The 18,440-nt window shown below is 38.2% G+C and overlaps 1 protein-coding gene across 1 annotated transcript in view; it reads right to left on the minus strand.

The window, feature by feature from the left end:
• Positions 1-18,168, minus strand: part of RNF180 (ring finger protein 180) — a 221,042-nt gene extending 202,874 nt beyond the window's left edge. The window contains exon 1 of the mRNA XM_021007243.2: positions 17,793-18,168. The gene's annotated coding sequence lies outside the window, so the exon portion shown is untranslated. The remainder of the gene's footprint in view (positions 1-17,792) is intronic.
• Between the last annotated feature and the right edge of the window lie 272 nt (positions 18,169-18,440).

Genomic DNA, 18,440 nt, shown 5'->3' on the forward strand with positions numbered 1-18,440 from the left:
AGAGAGTATATAGCTTCAGTAGTTCCAGACCTTATCTGCCTACTCCTCCAGCTAGCATGCTATTGATACTGGCATAATCCTACTCCAACTCTCAGAGGGGTGGATCATACCTCAGTCCATAGCAACCTTTGATAACTGCAAGCTGAGTCTATATATTTAGACACACACATACATAAAACTTACATGCCGACCACACATATCTTACACTAAAAAAAAGCAAGTTCTACATAATATTTATAATTTCATGTACAATCCCTCCCTCTGCTCTACAATGCATATAAAATGTGCATTTTATTTAGTATGTTCAGAATAAATAAAAATTTACTAGTCAATAATTTGAAGAATACATCTTCTTACCCTTTTTAAAAAAAAACTAGAACATTTTCCTCTCTGGAATCTAGTAGTATCTTATTTGTTTAACATGATTTTCCAAAAACCTATTAGAGATCATGAGGCAAGCTCTTTTCAATGGCCTGAATGTAGTTTATCTGGGTCCTATTATCTGAACCCACCAAGAGTGACTACATGAAGAAATGCAAAGATATCATTTATTTTGGATATCAATTCCCTGCTCTTCAACTTGTTCCCTGCTTACAAGTATGAACATTCTCCTTGGTAGAGAAAACAGGATAAAAAAGAGTTCCCCAGTTCTACCTTCTATCATCCATTAATATCACCTCATTAAATCTAAGCAGGTGTCTTATCCCTTTTTTGATTTTTCTCCTGTCTATTTCTTCATTAGTGTTAACTGGCATCTGTGGTGTGTTCTGGTTTGGGGTATTCATAATGTTATTCTTATCGACCTGTGCCACTCTTGTACTACCTGTAACTGTTGTCATACATACTTAAAAAAAAACAGTTCTCTATCCTCCATATAATTTTCTTTAGACATTTTTTCCCTTTTCTCCATCACAATCATTACGGTAGTGAGAATGTCTTCTTGAGAGTATTCCATCCCTCCTTAGCCAACTTCCTCTGAAGAATTTTAAGTCAGCAAATCATAGTTATCTTTTTTTTGAACTCTAAAATCTTCTCTCTCAAAATCTATTATTTGTTATGGGCTATAATTGACTTTCCCATCCTTAGCTATCTTGAACTTTAAGTTGGTATGGACACTTCTTTCCTTCCCTGTCATTTCAACTTCAGCAACAAGTTCCTCCTTGATAGGATCAGGTCCAGAACAATAGCTGCTCTTATTGCTTCTTCCAACTTTCCATGAATCAAATGATCACTCAAGGGCTTACCTCCCAAGTTGTTTTAAGGACAAAATAAGATATTTTTTAAAGTGATTTGCAACTTTGAAGCACTATAGAAATGCTAGCTATGTTCATCTTGTTTTTTTACTTCCAGATGGAGATGATGGAATTAAATTTTGGCAAAGTGGTACACTGGATAGAGTGCCAGGCCTGGAATCAGGAAGACTCAATCTTCCTGAGTTCAAATCTGTCCTCACACACTTATTAGCTGTGTGATTCTAGACAAGTCACTTTCCCTTGTTTACATGAGTTCCGCATCTGTTGTTGTTCATCTGTCATTTTGGAAGAGGACCAATGACATCAGGAAGGTGATGTCTTGACTTGCAAGTGAACTGGATTTAAATGAGGCAGAGCTGTGCAATGTCATCAGCTTCACCCTCTCTGCCAGAGTCCAGTGGAAAGACATAGGTCAAGATGACTGGTGATGGCCCTAGATGCAGTGGGAGACCATGGTCTTCTTAAGCTAAGGTCTTTCCCAGGTATTGTATGAGGCAATGCCCATTCAGTAATTAAAGGCTAGGTCAGAACTAAGGCAAAAAATGGCCTAGTTTGCCCTTATAAAACAATCAGTCTGGGAGGGGAAGACCCTCACAGTTTCTGGCCAGAACAGAAACAACTGCTATTTACAATCACTCTGAGCCATCAAAACCCAAACAATGAACAAGTAAGGCTTGGGCTAGGGCCTATTATTGGCCAGTGAGAGCCAGAATGATTTGGGTTTAAAAGCATAAAATCAAGTAGCTCCATTTGAATCACAATGGGCTTTAAATATGCCTGGTTTTCCAGAGCTATATTTCAAGAATCATAAATGAAAACTACATGAGACAAAAGAGTTCATTGTTCCAATATATACAGAAAATGATAGAACAAATAGTGAAGAAAAAATGTAGGTCCCAAACTCCAAGATACCTTGTGAAATATGAGCAATAAAAATTTATATTCCTTTGGAGAAAACACCCAGGTGTAAGGATATGACACCTCACGTGAATGGAGGAAAAAGAGGAAGAGGTGGAGGAAACTGGACAAGGAAATGGCAAACCACTCCAGTATCTTTGCCAAGAAAACCCCAAATAGAGTCACAAAGAGTTGGACATGGCTGAAAATGACTAAACAACAAGTGACAGGTTTTTCCCCCCCCTTCTAGCAGTGATACAAAAAATAATCTACTAAACTGGAAGAGCAATGGATGGTTTTTCTTATTTTCACCAGACAAAGAATTTGAACTTCAACTAACAGGTCAGAGTCATCAATTGAATCACAAGTGAATCCAGTAATTCATTCAAATTAAACTGGCCTACAAGTTCCTTGATGGTGTGGACAGTTTCACTCTTTGTACATGCAACTTCAATATCTGGTATATAGTGTACATCTCATAATGTTTGTTGACATTGATTAGATAGATACGATAGGTCAGTATGATTTATCTGTGTTTGGGTACTAGCTGAGAGTTCCTTCTCAAGGGTAAAAAGTTGTCAAAATATGACTTTACAACAGTACCTCAGTTTTCCGGGATACAAGGGTAACAGGACATTAAGGCTTCATAAGTACAGAATGCATTTGAGGAATATCTTCATCAAAAAATTGAAAACAAAATCATTTTAGCACTTAAAATAATAAACCCTCAGTCAGAATCATAGAATTGTAGAGCTAGAAAAAAATAAGAAATCATCTAGTCCACCCCTTTCATTTTACAGATGAGGAATGAGACAGAAGAATGGGCTGAAGTTGAAAAGGAGGATGATATGCTACATAGTGTTAGTGAGATAGAAATTATATATAAATTTTGAATGACACTAACAAGTCAATGGACATTGATAACAAAGATTTTCTGTAGGTTAAGAAATGTATTTAGGGGATAAAAGTTGTGTCTCATTACTGACCTAATAATTTAGTAAAAAGGACATGTTATATTGCCTTTAGGGTCAAATAACCATGTCCCTCACTTCACCTTTATAAGAAAGTAGCAAATAACCAAAAAGCTAGGTTACGGTATAAATTTTTTCAAGGAAATACATTCCAGAGCACTTTTATTTCTATTTCATCAGCACTCATTCCTCTCCAAGCTGTTCCGATTCTTAAAATTCAACTGCTTTTCACTCTGGAAATACCCTCAGTACCTAGGACTTTCTTATCCTGGAACAAAGCTCTGTCATGTTGGCTCTTCTTAGCTCCCTCTTTCTAGTGCCTCCATTTTGGGGACACACTCAGGTCAGTCATGCTTTCTAATTCTCTGAACTTCACCACCATGCCCTAGAAGGTAACTTCTACCTCCTTCATAATCTCCCCTCTTCTCAGCTTCCTTTTATATACTGTCTTTCTCTTCAAAAGTAGGTACTACATTTTTGCATGTATTTGTATCCCTAATGCTTAGCACATGCTTGGCAAACTGTAAGCACTTAATAATGCTTATTCACTAACTGTGGGTACAAAAATACAATGGAGTCAATCAAAAGAAAAATGTCTTGGGGCAGCTAGGTGGTGCAATGGATACAGCTCTAGCCTCAGAGTCAGGAGGACCTGAGTTCAAATCCAGCCTCAGACACTTGACACTTACTAGCTATGTGACCCTGGGCAAATCACTTAACCCCAATTGCCTCACCAAAAAGCAAAACAAAAAAGTTTAACTTATACTCTTAAGAAACAGGTAAAAATTTAAGACATCTTTGAAAACTCTACAGTTATAATGTTGAATCACCACAAGTTTTATGGTATCAAAATTTATACTATTTGCATATGCTGTTATAGTCAATCTGTCTTTAGCATATCTGATTCATTTACTAGCACTGAATCACCAAAATAGTTTCATTAAATAATTTTAAAATGTTCAGGAGATATACTGTGTTCATAGCGAAATTTCAGAAAAGTCAATAAAGTTCCATAACATCATGGTTTGTTGGTTTCTTTCATTCTTTTTAATCCCAAATCCTGCTTTAAAACCCTAACTTACCTTCAAGGCCCAGACCCAGCTCAGTTACCTACATTTGTCCATAAAAACAATAAACTTCTTGAATTATCATTGGACCAGAAAAAAGAACACCTTCTGATCTTTTCATTGCAACCACTCATATGGTCTACAAGTTCTCAATTCTTGTTAAGGATGAATTCATTTCACTTTCCTGAAGCCAAGAGATCACTTAGGTGGTGTTGGGGAAGGGAAGGAAAGGTTTAATAGTTAAAAGGGGAGGGAATGTGGTGGGGGGGAGGGGAAGGAAGGGGAAGATGCAGAGACGCTACTCATGGTCAAAGTTTCTTATCTGATTAAAGGAAGGAGCTTAATTGGCAGAACCATTTGCCTCCTTTCTGAGAACCTGAGCTTGTTGCAAAGGGAAAAAAGCAGAAGCATCCAACTTGAAGATCTAATAATTACTGGGGGAGGGGGGGGTTCCCTAAGATGCTTTAATTTAACTTCATATAGTGAGAATATCACAGTTCTAAATACATTTTTATTTAGATTTAACAGTTGTTCCTCCTGAACATCAATATAATATTAAAAACCTAGTATTGTTTGAAGCCTCAACATTTTCATATTCTGGCCCCTTTCAAGTTATGTAAAGATCACCATTTCTTCTCCTATAGGTCATATAACATTGTTGCATTCTTTCCTGTCTTTTACTAGAATTATGTTACCCATCAACACCTATTCTGTTTGTTACAAAATAACAGAATTCAAGAGTTGGAAAGAACCTGGCCACCTCACTCCCCTATTCAAAAAGCTCCAGGGGTTCTTTATTCATCAGGATCAAACACATTATTTGTTTTTATCTATATCCACAGTGCCTAGCATATAGTAGGTCCTTAATGGATGCTTCTTAACTGACTAGTGATGAGTTTCCTGAATTTAGCTAGTCGAATTTTCAGATTAAATCTTTCCATTTTAGAAGGCATATCAAAGAGAGAGCAAAGCTGGATTTTCATAGTTGTGGTATGAGTTTCCAAAAGGGTTTTTTGCTTTATAAAAGTCTTCTCACTGTCATTCTGTTTTAAAATAAGATCTTCAAAAAATGAAATGTATGATTTAGTTTATACAAATCAATTTATGCTCACATCTTGAGTTCGTCATATAAAATACAGTATGTTTATGTCAACTACATCACCAACTAATTAAATTTAGTCTTTAATTACAATTATTTTTGCCTTGTCTAAGAAAAGCTTAGCTGTATGATGATTTAAAGTTCAAGCAAACATTTGGGATGAATTCAGTGTATTTAGGCTAATATCTAAAATTAACTAGAAGACTATCAAACATTTAAAAAAGCAAAATCACGGAATGATAAAATGTAATTACATTACTGCATTAGTGATGACAAAATCTGTAAAAGACTATCTCAACGAAATTGTTTCCATCTTCCCAAGTACCTGTCTCTCCTGTCTTCCAAAAACTTAGGAAAATTGGGGAGTATGATTTTTATGATGAACAAAATCTTCAAAATAAGGTGTTCCTATAGTCCAACCCCATTTGTATTTATTTCCCCAAATTTGTAGATCTATTCATTAAGAAGATTTTTAATAATTTTACAGCAATCACTCTTCAGAAATTAAGCAGTAAGATTTTGTCAGGCAATCTTCACCAAATGGCTCAAAAAAAATAAACTATTATTTATAATCTAAGCATATTTCTGAAAGTAAAGTGAAAGACTTTAATATGAAATGGAAAAAATTCTGCTGTCCAACATTGCTTTAATACATATATCCCTTGAATCTAAGATATAGCAATACTTTTTTTTCTATTTTTTTAAAAGCAGCACACTTAGGATTTAATGTCAGAAAGGTTCTTTCAAATGTTGCATGTTACAGGGAATCTTTAAGGTTTGGCCCAATATAGGCTAAGATGCTGCTAAACACATCCCTTCTACAACATTGCAGGGATTATTGCATCACACAGCCTCTGAATCCTCTTGCTTCTTGCCTGGTTTAGATTCTTCCATCTATGTACCAAGTTAAAGAAATTGGTCTGTTTGGAAATAATACTAAGAAATAAATGAACATGTGAAAAACCTCCTCTCAATGTGAGAAAAAAATCTGTCAGAAGTCTATGATGAAGCAGCAGAAACTGTTGATCTAAAAGATAAGAAAATGAGACTAATGGCAAAGTTTCATAGTAAAAAAAGTTATCTCAAGTAATATTTTGGGTTTTTTTTTGTCTCCGCCACCTTTCTTTCCTGAAAATGAATACTTTTTGTATCTGCTTAATATTGTGCAGGACAAGAAGCTTGGGAAAACAGAATATTTTCCTTTGTATTTCAATAAAGTCCAGGTTTTTGACTGCTTCTCATACACTAGCAGAAACCTAGATACGATAAGCTCCTTAAAAGTGCAGTGACTTATCTTTGCATAAGAAACAAAAATTAAGAACCTTTAAAAAAGTTAAATCTTTAAATTTGTAATTATTAATCAACTACACTTTGAAACTAAATGAAGTTTGGTTCAAATGCATTTGTATATTTAACTAACAGCAAATTAAGAGGTATAAAGAGTGTTGTAAATTAATATTTCATGTATTTTAATTTTAGCCCAAATTTCAATTCCCTCCCATTTTCCCACATCTTCAAAATCTCCAAAAAAAATATACACCTCTAATTTTCAGCTAAGTGACTCAGTGGATAAACCACTGGACCTGGAGTCAAGACCTGAGTTCAAATCCAGCTTCAGACACTGACTAGCTGTGTGACCCTGGGCAAGTCACTTAACCTGTTTTCCTCCATCCACTAGAAAAGAAAATAGTAAACCACTCCAGTATTTTTGCCAAGAAAATCCTATGGACAGTATTGGCGTGATATGGTCCATAGTATCCTGCAGGCACAATTTTTTCAAAATTGTCTTTTTTCATTTACTTGCAAAAATACATACATGAAAACTCAGGTAAGTTGTATATGTATCCACTCACTAGGAAGAAGGGTTGTTACAAAATGTTACAGTATTAATCACTGTTCAAAATTATCAACCATAAGCCATCTGCAGGGACTCAGAAGTATCACTTGCTCTGATCATAGCTCCATAGAGATTAACTTTCCAACTGATGCAAACAAAAGTTATGGTTGAAAAGGCTTGGGAACATTTAGTTCTGCCACACATTGTGCAGATAAAGCCTCTGTAGCAACAAGGAAAAGCTGGCATTTTGTATTGTGTGATCAAGTAAAAAACTGAAACAAAGTTTTACTATAATAAAAGGCATAACTATACTACATGTCATTGTTTGTTTTAAAACAAGTATAAACAGCAACAAGAACTCCCATTCTAAAGCATTGTAAGGTTTACTCTTTCCTCAAAACCATCTTGTGAACTAGACATTATAATCCGAATTTTATACATGAAGTTAACAGCAGTGCAGAGAAGTAAAGGGACTGAGTTATATAGGGTCACAAAGCTAAAAATTGTCAAAGCTGAGACTTGGATCCAAGTTCTTTCCATTACACCACAGAGAGTGAAATGCTCAGGAGCACAGTGCTATGTTAGCAACAGGGCAAACAGCAGTCCCTTTTATGAAAAGATGACCCTCCATAACAAGACTTAGGTAATTACACAAGGTCTATACATACAAAAGCACTCTAAAGCTCTATGAAGCTCCAGAAGAAACTTTTATTTTGATTTGATTTAATTATTTGAGTCATAATACAAGTTTTGCCCACATGTCTAACTTTAATATACCTATAAATGTTTATTGTGGGCTCAATACTGTATTAAAATATGAGGAAACCAGACATGAGATCTGGAATTGGATTTGATGTAGCTTACAATAAAGTTGGGGAGGTAAGCCTAAAATACAAGAAACAACAGTGAAAAACATAAAAGAACATATAATTAAGCTCTAAATTATTTGCTAAAGAGGTGTAATATCATACAAGCTGAGAAAAGAAAAAGATCAGTGAAATACAGAATAGTTTACAAAGGCTCAATGAAAAAGATGAGACTTGAGCTGGGCTTTGAAGAATAGGCAGGAGTTAGGAGGCACCTAAAAAAAGGGAACATGAGGAAAGAACCAGAGAATTACTCAATCAAGCAGCTCAGTTTTTTTTTTAAGTAACACATAGAAGATCTGTAAAATCAGGTAACAGATGATGAATATTCCAACAGATGCACATAACTGTACTGTAAACCTGTCAGAGGTAGAGCCAAGATGGTAGTACAGCAGGAAGAGAATAGTGAACTCCTACTCCCACTCCCCCAGGTCCTCCAAACAGGAAAAAAAAAAGTCATACTGAGTCCTGATGGAGAAATCCGGAGAAATCCAAGGGGAATAAAAACCTCAGTGAGTCATTTTTTCCAGCCCAGGTCGGCATAGGGTGACAGACAGAGAGGTCTGCAGATAACTGGAGAAGAGCTCAGGCCAGGAGTGGCTGCATGAAGCACTCCAGCACAGGGAAAGGCTGTGCACTAGAGCAAGAAAAGATCCCGGACCTATAACATGGTATCATCACTTCTCACAAGTAACAGGTGGGAATGGGTGCCAACAGGCAGCTATCACTCATTACCCAAGTTCCAGGTCACAGATGGGGGCACTCTATGCTAACAAGGGTACTGCATCCAAGGTTCACAGGCCATCATATTCTCTGCACCGACTGAGGAGTAAGATCAGAAGTAAGCAATAACTGTGATATAGATCCCAGGAGCACAGTAAGTTCTCTGTTACAGTTTCTAATTGAATCTGAAGCCCAAATAGAAATAACCAGAGCAGGCTGATGTTGTCTGAGTCTAGTAGCAATCTACTGCTGCTCAGACACAAACCCAGGTCAAGAACTTGCAGAGCTCAGACCACAAGTGCAGCAATCAGACTTTGCCCTCAATCAGAACACTCTGAAAGTACTGAAACCTTTACCAATCCTACTCTGAGATATCCCTGAGATACTGAAGTAACATAATACTCAACATCCCAAGAAAGCATCAGCAAGACTAGCCCAGACGTTCCCTCCAGAAGTACATAGAGCCTGACTGTAACAAAAAGTCCAAAGAAAGAAAGTAGTTTAAAGAATGAGCCAAAAAAAAAAAAAGAATCCCACCTAGATGACTCCAAAACAACTACAAGCAAAACCTCAAAGAAAAACACCACTTATAGGCACAAGTTCTACTAGGAATTTCTGGAAGAGATAAAGCAAGAGTTAAAAAATAATCTTTATTTTTATAAATGAAATATGAGTACTTGAGGAAAAATTGTTTAAAAAAATGAGAGCTATGGAAGAAAGAACTGGGAAAAGAAGTTGCAGCTTGGTACAAGAGGTATAAAACCCTGCCTAAACAACAAACACCCTGAAAATTCAAATGGACCAAAATTAAGCCAATGACTCCATGAGACAACAAGGAATATTAAGACAAAATCAAAAATTGAAAAAGTAAAAGAAAATGTAAGGTATCACAGCAGAGACAACTGACCTGAGAAACAGATCAAGGAGAAAAAAAATTATACTATCTGAATGTCATAACCATAAAAAGAGCTTACATATTCTATTTTGAGAAATCTTAAAAGAAAACTGCCCAGATCTCTTAGAACCAGAAGGCACAGCAATAGAAAGAATCCACCAATCATCAACTGAAAGTAACCCCAAAATGAAAATTATAAAAACTATAAAACATTATGGGCAAATTCTAGAGATTCCAGCAATCAGAAAGAATTCAAGTACCGAGTAGCCACAGTCAGGATCAGAAATGATTTAGCAGTCACAACTATGAAGAAGTGGAATATGACATTCCAGAAGGCAATGGATATAGGCTTACAGCCAAGAATAACATACCCCAAAAAACCTAGTATAATGCTACAAGGGAAAAACTGGATTTTTAAAGAAATAGTGAACTTCTAAAATTTCTGGATGAAAATACCTGAGCTTCATAGAAAGTCTGAAGTTCAAACACAAGAGTTAAGAGAATCATAAAAAGGTAAACATGAACAATCATTATGAACAAAAATGTTTACATTCTTAAATGGGGAGATGGTATGTAGGGTACCCTCTGAGCCTTATTATCATTTTGAAGGGAGTCTATAATTAGAGAAAAGGTCTGGCAATGATTCCATTATGTTTTGATGAGCTTAAAAGTAAAATTAAAAGAGAAAAGGAATATCCTGGGAGGAGGAAAGGGATATTGGGGGAAAACATTTCACATAATTGGCATATACAAGTAGATGTCTATACAAACAAGGAGGGAGGTGTGGGAGGCAGGCAGGACTTGAACTTTAACCTCACTTGCATCCAAACTGATCAGAGAAGGGAAGAATAAATTTACACACAGTTGGGTACAAAAATTTATTCCACTCAACAAGGAAATAGAAAGGAGAGGAGAAAGGGAAGACATTTGAATTAGAGAGGAAGTGTATTAATGAAGGGATTAGTCCTCAGCAAAACATACTCTAACTAAGGATATATACAAATATCCCTACCTCTTTTTGAAGTGGCAAAGAATGGGAACATGATAGCAGGGGTCTATCAACTGGGGAATGGCTAAAAAAGTCATGATATATAAATGGGACAGAAATGTGCTATAAGAAATGATGGGGGAGATGGTTTCAAAGAAACCTGGGAAGATTTATATGAACTAATCGTAGACTGGAGAGAAAAGAACAGGTTTATACAATGATAATGACAACAAGGACAAAAAAACTTTGAATAACTAAAACTGTGATCGGTGTAATTATCAACCACAATTTCTAAGGACTAATTATGAAACACTCCACCCACTTCATGATTTAGAGGTGACATAAGAATATAGAATGATGTGGGCGTTTGTGTATGTGTGTGTGTTTTCCATTTGGTCATGGCCAATGCAGAAATCTGTTTTGCTTGACTATAGATCTTTGTAACAAGGAGTAGATAGACAGACAGATGGACAAGTAAATAAAAGTGTTAGGAACTCTCAAGCTCTGAATGAGTTCAGGCTGACAAAGGAGCATAAGGACAACAAAAAGGGCTTTTTTTGGTAACACTGAGAGAAAAAGGAGACTTTTGAAAAGTCTTGAAAAGAAAAAGGTTAGAGACTTTTGCTGGGGGGGAGGGCATGATAACTGACACCAGAGAAAAACCAGAGCTACTTAATTCTTATGCTGTAACACTGCTAATGAGCACAAAAATGACAAGCAGGGAGTTTATACACAAAAATATGTAAGGAGAAAGCAAAAGAGAACTTGTCTGACCTTGATGAATTCAAGTCACTTCACCCAAAAGAACTGGCAGATGTTACCACAAAATCACTGTCACTGATATCTGAACGATCAAGGACAATGAGAGAGGGATCAAAGGTTGCAGAAAGGCAAATGTCCTGATTTTCAAAAAGGTGAAGATAACTGAGACTGAAAGCTACAGGCCTGTGAGTTTGACTTTGATTCCTAAGAAAATTCTTGAAAGGACCACTGAAGAGGTTATTTGGTGAATGTCTAGAAAGAGAAGCAAGGATTACAAAAAGCCAGCATGGCTTCATCAAGAACATGTCATGCCAATGTAACTTCATTTTTCTTTTTGACAGGCTTACTAAACTGGCAGGTGAGGAGAATACTTTGAACATAGTTCACCTAGATTTTAGCAAGGATTTTAATAAAATATCTCATAGTATTCTTATGGAAAAAGATGGAGAGATTATGGGTTAGAGAACAATTAATCTGATTATTCAGATGGATTCAGATCTGGTTGGATGCAGAGTGTGTAGAGAATGTAGACTCAAAGAGTAGTTGTTAAAGGTTCAGTGTCAACATGGCAACCTTCATGGGAGTACACCAGGGATGTATACTTGGACCTGTGCTCTTTCACATTTTCATTAGTGACGGGCAAAGGCACAGATGGCATGCTCATCAGATTTGCAGATGACACAAAGCTTAGGAGGATGGTTAATAGCCTGGATGACAAAGTTAGCATCCAAAAACATCTTGCCAAGGTATAGAACATTTAACTGAATTTAAAAAGATGAAATTTAATAGGGACAGGTGTCTTGCACTTGAGTCCAAAAAAATCAACTCTGCAAAGTAAGATGGTGTAGATATAAATAGTAGCAGCTGTTCTGAAAAGAACCTAGGGACTTTAGGGAACTGCAAGCCCTAGCATGAGGGAACAGCGATATGACACCCAAAAAAGCTAATTCCATCTTGGTCTTAATTAGAAGGGATCTAGCTTCCAGGGAGAGAGAGGTGATCTCAATGTACTCTGCACTTGACAGATCTTACCTGGAGTATGGTGTTCTGTTCTGAGCACTATAACTTAAGCAAGACATTGCTGAGCTGGAGGCAGTGTCCAGAAGAGGGCACCTAGGATGGTAAAGGGCCTTAAGTCCATGCCATATGGGGATAGTATGAAAGAACTAGGCATATAAAATCTGGAAAAAAGGGGGCTGTGGAAAGGGAGGAGAGAAGGGCACAAGATAGATGCTTCATGTATTTAAAGAACTCTATATGGAGGACAGATTGTTGTTGTTGGGCCCCAGAGGGCAAATCAGCAGCAATAGGCAGAACTTACAAAAAGGCTAATTTAGACTTTTTTATTTCAGGTTTGTTGACAGATTATAGATTATTTCTTCATTGGCAGACAACAACAAAAATTACCAGATCACTATAAAAGACAAAAACAGCATGCTAAGACTCATATAGAAGACTCATTCATACCACTAATTTAAGTAAGTGGTATGAAACACAACAGCATAGGACTGGAGCTCAGATGGACAAAGCAAGGAAATCTGGAAACTGTACACACACGCACACACACACACACACGTATATGTACATATGTATATATAACATATCTATAAGAATGTGTAATAAATTTAGGGATACAACCCCATATACACACACACACACACACACACACACACACACACACACACACACACACACTGAGAAGCAATGGCTTCATAACAAGTACTGGTTTTAAGTCTCTCCTCTGACACATACTGGCTATGTGACTATGGGCAAGCATCTAACTTAACCTCTCAGAGCTCTGGGCAACACTCTAAAACTATAAATTGCAGAGAAGGTACCAATTTGAACTGGCAAAGGGAGTTTCCACATCGGGAAGCACTCCACACCATGAAGTCACAAGTCAAGTACCTATTCTTCCACATACCTGTAAGGGAAACTGAGGAGGACAGATCCTCCCCAGCCCCCTGTGTAACCGTCTTATGACCTGACATAAAGATAAAATGGAGTCATCAAAGCGTGGCCAGGATCAAGGAGACTGGAACATTAAGTAATAACTAAACAATGTTACCTGGGAAACCAATTTATCTCAAGGAACGTTTTTCTTGAGAAAGGTGTGTAACTGTCCAAGGAATTGATCACTCCTTGGAGACCTACACAACAAACAGGTATCTGGGGCTCTGATCAAGCCCCAACTTTTGTTAAAGATGTGTGCATGCCTGGACATGAGCTCACCAAGGATGTGTACACAAAACAAAATATCAAGATTGTCTTTCCCTGGTTTACATGAATATAAAAGGGGTCATCTGGAAAGGGATCTTTGGAGACTTTGATGTCAGAGATAGGGATGCCAAATCTCTTTTGTGTGTGTTCAGAAGAGGACCATGTGCACAGATTCTGTTGAGTCGGAGCGGCGCCGCTCCATTGGCCTCCCTGACCAGACCTTTTGGCCGTTCTCCAGTCTCCCTGGTCTATTAGGTATTTGAGCTTACCTGGTCAGTGAGTGGGTATCCTTTCTTTTCTTATTCCTAGTTTTCTTTATGTTGATTACTACTAATTGCACTGAATGTTATTCTTAACTTTATTGCTTGTGTGGTTTTTAATCATTATTAATAATTGTAAAATAAATGTGATTATTTGTTAAGTTTACATTGAGTACGTGTCATCATATCTTGAGATCCGAATCTAAACTGAATCTGCACAGTACGTAATCTGTTCGATTACAATACCTTACTATTACAAAACGTGGAGGACTCATTTTGCATTTTAAAAGCAATTTTGTGGGTCATGCTATGTAAATATTATGGCAGATGAAGATGAGAGAAATTGGTATTGAGTAATAAAAAATGTGCTGTAGCAAACCTACTATGCATATAATTTTTGCCTAAAAATGACTGTAGATTGATTGGGGGAAATATCAGGGCAGGCAGAAATATGTATGGGCTATCAGTCTCTTCAGTAATTCTGAGACACTGTGAAAGTGATACTCCACCTCCCTTCTCCACAACCCTGCCTCTATTCCTTTGATTATGCCATTCCCAATGCTTAGAATATCTTCCATCCATGCCATCTCTACTTACTAAATTCTTACCTATTCCTCAAAACTCGGTACAAATGCCACCATCTTCATAATGCTTCCCTAATCATAGATGGAAATTATATTTTCTTTCTCAAAATTATTATTCTTTTCTTAAACCTCATTTATCACTTTATTTGTCCCTTTGTTGTGGACTTACCTTCAATTTTGTATATCATTTATGTATGGCTGTCATCATCTCCCAATTAGAATATAAATTCCATGAAGGCAGGGACCTCTTCTTGTTTAATATTTGTATTCTCCTAATGCCTAACACAATGCTCTGAACACTGTAGGTATTTAATAAATACTTGGGGAATTCAATTAAGAGTGAGGGATATACACTTACTAGAGGTATTAAGTAATATAACTGAATTTTAACAAAATAACTTAGAGATCCTCTTCAAAGCTGTCACCCCAAGAGGCTATATGCTTACTCAAACATATTGTCCTTGCCCAAAACATCTTTGGAACGTCTCTTTTGGAACTGCCTTCAAAGACTACACAGGATGTTCTCTTGAATACTCAATAATAGCAAACAAAGCTTTGAGGGTATTTTCATAAGGAACCAAACGTTCCTTAGAAACAAGTCTGGGGAATCAGGTGGGTGTTCAACATGAGTTTTACTATTCTTGTTATAATAAAATGTAACTCTAAGGTCATAAGACTTTTTCATGTGTTTCTCACTTACTGGCTTTGAAGGCAATTTCAAAAGAGCAGTCTTTGTTTAAAAAAAAAAACACAAAAACACATTGTTACTTACAATCATACCTCATATACTTTTGAGTTGCAGAGCACTTTTCTTTTTGTAAGTCAAAAGTGTTTTCCAAATAATGCATTTAATTCTCAAAAAAAAAAGTATGGAAAGGGCAAATGTTATCCTTGTTTTTTAAAAAAAGGCCTAAATGGCTCGGGTTAGTAAATTGTCTCTATTATTTAATGAAAAAGAAGCAGAGTTCCAATATCTTGCCACTCCCTATTTAATATTCTATGATGAGTTTTATAGCGTTAAGTACTAGAGCTTTATACTCCTTGAAAAATGGCATTATAAGGGTACAAGTTATGATTTTATTATTTATGGGAGAAGGCATAAAATATTATTGCATACTTAAAATACTATGCAGGACTATTTAAATTGCTACAAATTCAAATATAATCCTATATAGGGATGCTGCTTCTTCACACATGCAATGACACTTAATTCAAGGGATTCTACTTGTTTCTCAAACATACCTACCCCACACAAGTCCTATTTAGGTTCCACTTGTATAAGAGATGACATTTTGGCAGGGACTTTCTATTAGTAAATACCCTTTCATTTTATTTTAGAAAAATTTCTACTTAAAGAATAAAGTATTCATGTGAAATACAGATACAGAAAGTGAGATAGAACATTTTTGTTGGAAAAATTACAGAAATTTGAAATATGAAATTTCAGAAATCTAAATAGATTTAAGGAAGAGGAGAAGAGAAAACAATAATATAAAAGTTAATCTGTACATAATTCCAAGATAAATCTTGTGGAAAAGAAACAAAATTTTTATGTCTAATTGTGATTCACTGATTCAGTCAAAAGAGGATTTTATGTACAGTACCAAAGAAAACCAAGGTATTACCCCTTTCTTTTCCAGCTATTCATCAATTAAGTAGTTTTGACTATCTAGTTTTGACTATCTGTATCTACTGGTTGTCTCAGACAACAGACAACAAATTCAGAATAAGCAGGTAGGAAGCTGCACAGGACACAACATGTAGGATGATGTGAGAGTCATGCTTTAACCTAACCTTTAAAAAGATAATTTAACTATATATATATATACACACACACACACACACCACACACACACACACACACACACACACACACACACACACGCAATTTTTTTAAAGCCAGAAATTTCAACCAGCATGACAACATAGGGGTTTCCTTTGTTTAAAATCAAATGAAAGTCTCTGGAGGACAGCACCAGCAATATGGGAGTCAATTTTTAAATTTTGCCTTGGACATGTTAATAATGCCTTATCCTAGCTATGCTGTTCAGTGTTTTATTCACTTAGCAAGAGAAATCTTGTTGAAAGAAAAAAGGGTGAAATGTATCCTTTGTTGGGATAGTTTTCACGGAGAAAGCAATCATCCTTAACAGGGAACATTCAGAAGATTAAATCAAGAACACATAGCTCTTCTGTCTGGTAAAAGTAAAACTAAGCTAACTTCATCTTCATAAAGTACGGTGGTATCTCAGAATCCTTGTCCCTTTCAGAGACAAAATCCTGAGGGCCTGTCATCCTCTCCATTAAGAACCTGGATAACTTCAACTGAGCTGAAAAGAGATGAAATACATTGGCAATGTAAAGGAAATAGATAATAAAGAATGAAAAAAATAACAAAAATTAATCGTAATTTAAATATTCTGTGCTGTTCCAGAGGCATTAAGAGCCTCAGGTTGAGCACAGGCCTGGGAGTGAAACAAGTTCTAATCACAGCTTCCAGAATGACTGGCGGCATAGCTTTGGTGCCTACACTCCCTGGTCTATAAAACGGGGTAATTTAATAGCAACCTGCCTACACAATGCTCCTTTGATGTGAACTAATTAATGATTTCACAGGGCAATACTTTTAGAAATATTATGCATGATCCTTCAATTAAAAAAAAATCCCTCCAAACCCACACACTTTGGAGCCTATCCCGATACCAAAAAAAAAAACAAAACACGTTTTTTGTCTTTTTCCCTCATTCCTGCTCCTCCCCTCCAATTAATTTCAGGCTCTTACCACCTCTGCCTAGTTGACGATCTGTTTTGATGCCAAAGTCGCCAACAAAAGCGATTAAAGAGGAGATGGTGAAATTGACCAGACGAGAGAAAGTGGCGACGTCCGAGCCCGGCTGGGGCCAGGGCTGGGAATCAGAGGGAAGAGAAACGTGGCACTGGTGCTAGTGACCCGCCTGTAGATTAAACTGGATCAGATCTTCAAACCCCCCCGGGGGACGGGGGGGGCGGGAGTGAAGATTCTGGGTTCGGTTTCTGCCGGGCCGCCAGCTCTGCTAGCCCGGGGGCCCCTAGGCCCTTGCCCCAGGCAGGGCGGGCTGGGTGTCTGGTGCCCCGGCTTCACCTTCGCCTCCCCGGGGGGTCCCTCCCCAGGGACCCCAGCTTGGGAAACCGAGGTCCCACGTGCAAAAGTTGTTCGGGGTGTCGGGGTCAAGAGCCCAGAAGAGGGACTCGGCCGGGCCCCGGGGCTCCCGCACCGCCCCCTCCTCCCGTAGCCGCGGGCCCGGGCCGTGGCGGCCAATGTCCGTTAGGAGCGGCGGCCCGGGACGGTCCGGCCCAAGCCTGTCGCCCATGCTCCGTGGCCCGCCCTTACCTGACCCTTCGGGCCCCAGACATGCTCGGACGCTCTCGTGGACGCCCCCAGCCCCCGCCTCCGCCGGAGACTGGACCGGGGGCCGAGGAGCCAAGGAGCGGGCTACGGCGACGGCTCGGGTCCTACAGCGACTCCGGCCGCGGCGGTGCCGGTTCGGAGAGACGGGAAGCCACAGGAGTCAAACCCAGCTGAAAGCGCTCGGGCTGAGTCTAGGCAGCCCCGCATCCAGAGCGAGCCAGCAAGGGAGCACAGCGGACGTGCAGTTCCTAGCTGCGAAGGCGCTGCCGGAGGCCGCTGCCGCTGCCGCCGCCGCCGCCGCCACGCCCACTCCACCTCACCCGGCCAGCACAGGCAGCCCTGCACCCCGCGGGGGTGGCGCCGCAGGAGCTCCGCCAGGGGTCCAGGCGAGGGACAAGTCCCAAGCAGACCCTGGGAAACTAGGGGTTTTTGACTTCCCTTGCTCAAGGTCCTATTTGTAACTAGTATCCCTCTCACTCCCTGCAGTTGAGCGATCAGGATTAACTGTTGTGCAATTGTTAATCTGCTTTCACTCCACACCGAGCACCAACACCCTAGGACATTATCTCTAGCCTGGCCTATGCAATAGCCTCCTAAATGGTCTACTTGCATCTTACTCCACTCGCAGAC

The sequence above is a fragment of the Phascolarctos cinereus genome, unplaced genomic scaffold, assembly GCF_003287225.1.
Source record: "Phascolarctos cinereus isolate Bilbo 61053 unplaced genomic scaffold, phaCin_HiC Scaffold_4;HRSCAF=312, whole genome shotgun sequence".
Classification (NCBI taxonomy): domain Eukaryota; kingdom Metazoa; phylum Chordata; class Mammalia; order Diprotodontia; family Phascolarctidae; genus Phascolarctos; species Phascolarctos cinereus.